Consider the following 3,613-nt stretch of genomic DNA (forward strand, 5'->3'; position numbering starts at 1 on the left):
CTGCTCAAAATTGAATAATCAGCTTCTAATGAATGACCTTATTTGAAAGCATAATACAATTAATGTATAACTAATTACAGATACTTTTTAAAAGGTAGTAGCTGTAAGAAATTCTTAAATCACCAGCCATAGCTTAGAGTTATTTTTTCCCACAGTAACTAAATTGTAACAGTTACTTGGCACCATAGACTGTGCTTGGCACATATATTTTAATCCATTAGCTAAGAATTGCTTAAGTGGTGCCAATATAGGCTATAGGCTACTGTAAAATTTATGGTAGATAGTATAGGCTACATACACGTGTGGTTTTCTCTATTGCCGTTGAAATGTATTTAATGATCATCATGCCCACACAGTATGCAATTATGTTCCTCAAAATAAGAAAATAATGTTTTCATTATAGCTAGGATTAGATATGGAGCTCTACTCGGTTCCCTGCTGGCGAAACAGCATACCAGCCAAACCAGCATATGTTGTGTTTTGATGCTGGTATGCTGGTGACCACCAGCTAAACCAGCACCAAACCATCATGGGAATGATGCTGGTCTATGCTGTTTTTTTCAATGACAATTTGACAATGACAATTTATTTATATAGCACAATTTAAAACAACAGCTGTTGACCAATGTGCTTTCCAAAAAGATAAAATAATAGATAAAAGACAGAAGAGAAAATAAGATAAAATCACATCAATAGATAAAAGACACAGGAAAAATAAAATAAAATAAAATCACATTAATTAAAATTTTCCTCAAAGGCTTTTGAGAATAAAAAAGTTTTGAGTCTAGATTTAAAAGTAAGGAGAGATGGAGCCTGTCTTAAGCTAACAGGTAAGCTGTTCCAAAGCCTTGGAGCCGCACTGTAAAAAGCTTGATCTCCCCTACACTTTAGTCTTGATTTTGGAGTATGTAATAGAGCCTGAGTAGACGATCGAAGAGATCTTGGAGGGTTATATTCGGTCAAAAGATCAGACAAATAGGTGGGTGCTAAGCCATTTATGGATTTATAAACTAGGAGTAATACTTTAAATTCAACTCTGAAAAGCACGGGAAGCCAATGTAATGAGCGTAAAATAGGAGTAATATGCTCCCTCTTTTTTACACCACACAAAAATCTTGCTGTTGCATTTTGGACAATTTGCAGGCGGGACAGTGTTTGCTGACTAATCCCCAAGTAAAGTGAATTGCAATAGTCAAGCCTAGATGAAATGAAAGTATGAATTAATTTCTCAAGGTCCTTAAAGGAGAGAAACGGCTTTGCTTTTGCAAGCAGACGCAGCTGGTAAAAGCAGGTTTTAACAACAGAATTTATTTGGCGATCAAACTTTAGATTATCATCTAGAATAAAGCCCAAATTTTTTACCCAGGGTCTCAGGTAAGAGTTTAACCCTCCTAAATCCAAGTTTTTAGATTTTGATGACTCAGATGGACTAAACACAATGATTTCAGTTTTTGTTTCATTAAAAATTAAAAAAATTCAAAGAAAGCCATGCCTTAACCTCCTCTAGACAAGCTATCAAAGACCCTAATCCTGCCGAATTTTGTTTGACAGGCAAATAAACCTGCGTATCATCCGCATAGCAGTGAAATGATATGCAATGTTTCTTAAAGATGGACCCTAGGGGAAGCATATACAGAGAAAAAAGTAGTGGAGCCAAAATAGAGCCCTGAGGAACACCACAAAACAGATTGGCTTTACTAGAATAATGTTCGCCCATCTTAACTGAGAAACTCCTGTTTGTTAGATATGATATTAACCATTTTAAGGCTGTACCTCTTACACCGACATAGTTTTCAAGACGATCAATTAAAATAGTGTGATCAATTGTGTCAAAAGCAGCTGTTAGATCAAGAAGCACAAGTACTGCAAAATCACCAGAGTCACATGAAATCAGAATATCATTTAAAACCTTGATTAATACAGTCTCTGTGGAGTGACATTTTCGAAAGCCAGATTGAAATGTTTCAAGCAATGAGTTCTCAACTAAAAAACTCTGTAGCTGTGAAAACACAATTTTTTCCAAAAATTTGGAGATGAATGGCAAGTTTGAGATAGGTCTAAAGTTTGTCAAAGCAGATGAGTCCATGTTCAATTTTTTAAGCAGTGGATAAACCACTGCATGCTTTAGACAGTCAGGCATAATCCCTGATTGTAGACTACGATTAATTATGATCAACAGGTAGGGAGCTCAACGGTGATCCAGAGGGCTTGAGCTGCTTAGCTATTTCTAGCAAGTCTAACTCAGTAATGGAGTTAAACTCATTTAGAAAGGCAGTGACATTTGAGATATGGTTAAAAGTAGCAATAGTTGTAGTATTAGACAAGGGAATTATACCCTGCCTGAGAGTCCTTATCTTGTCTTCAAAAAATAATAAAAACTCATCACATGATGGGGACGTAACCCCAGGAGAGAGACCAACTGATGGATTAAGAGTGGCATTAAAGCAACACTATGTAGTTTTTTAACCTTTAAATAATGTCTCTAAAATTGTTTCAGTGATAGAACAACTTTTAACTGGACAATTTGTACTGTTGCTGCAACCTGAGCAGCCTCCTAGCTGTTACAAGGACACTCTGAAAGTGGCGGTGGAGGGTAGGAAACACAGCCCCGCCCCTCCCCCTGCCTGCAGAAGAGTGTCTGATACCAGGCACTGTTTCGCTTTTCAACCACATGGGGGAGCTGTAAGTCATTTTTACATGGAAACTACATAGTGTTGCTTTAATGATATTAAAAAGTGTCTTTGGTCTAGAGTAGTTCTTGTTGATAATATGAGATAGGTATCCACATTTGGCTTTTTTACTTCCCTCTAATATTTATGAAGAGAATGATTTAAAATTTCATAAGAGATCTGAAGCCTGTCTTTTTTCCACTTTCGTTCCGCTCTTCTGCAACATCGTCTAAGAAAATGAATAGATTCATCAATCCAGGGTTCAAGATGCGATTTAGGTCGAGCAATCCTTAGGGGGGCCACCATGTTTAACACATCAGAACAGGTGGAGTTAAGCCTGGAGAGAAGCTCTTCAGCGCTAATGTCACAAGTGATATTAGCAGGAGATGGCATCACTTCGTGAAAAGTCGATAGGAAAGCTGATTTTGTAGCATCATTGATGTAGCGTGAAAAGCTGCCACGAGACGTTACTGTAAGTGCCGCCGCAGGGCAGGGCACAGTAAACATAACAGTCTTATGATCGGAGAAACCATTTTCGCAAATTTCCAAATCAGTGATACAAACTCCGTGCTGGAGCACTAAGTCAAGAGTGTGGCCACCTTTGTGAGAAGAAATATCAACCTCAACGATAAAATCAAAAGCATTTAAGATTTGAAAAAACTCCTTAGCCAAATGATCATTCATGCAGCATAAATGCACATTAAAATCACCCAGGATGAGAAGCCGGTCGTATTTTGGAGTCACATCACCAAGGAACTCTGCAAAGTCTGTTAAAAAGTTGGTGTTATATTTCGGTGGTCGGTAGACAACAGCAATCAGTAGTGGGTCGCTTAGTTCAAGGCAGAACACCTGAAGTTCAAAGCTGCTGTAGCTGTTACTTACTACCGTGCGACAAGTGAAGTGCTCTTTGTAGATAGAAGCAAGCCCACCACCCCGAACGGTCG

The sequence above is a fragment of the Paramisgurnus dabryanus genome, chromosome 17 (assembly GCF_030506205.2).
Source record: "Paramisgurnus dabryanus chromosome 17, PD_genome_1.1, whole genome shotgun sequence".
Lineage (NCBI taxonomy): Eukaryota > Metazoa > Chordata > Actinopteri > Cypriniformes > Cobitidae > Paramisgurnus > Paramisgurnus dabryanus.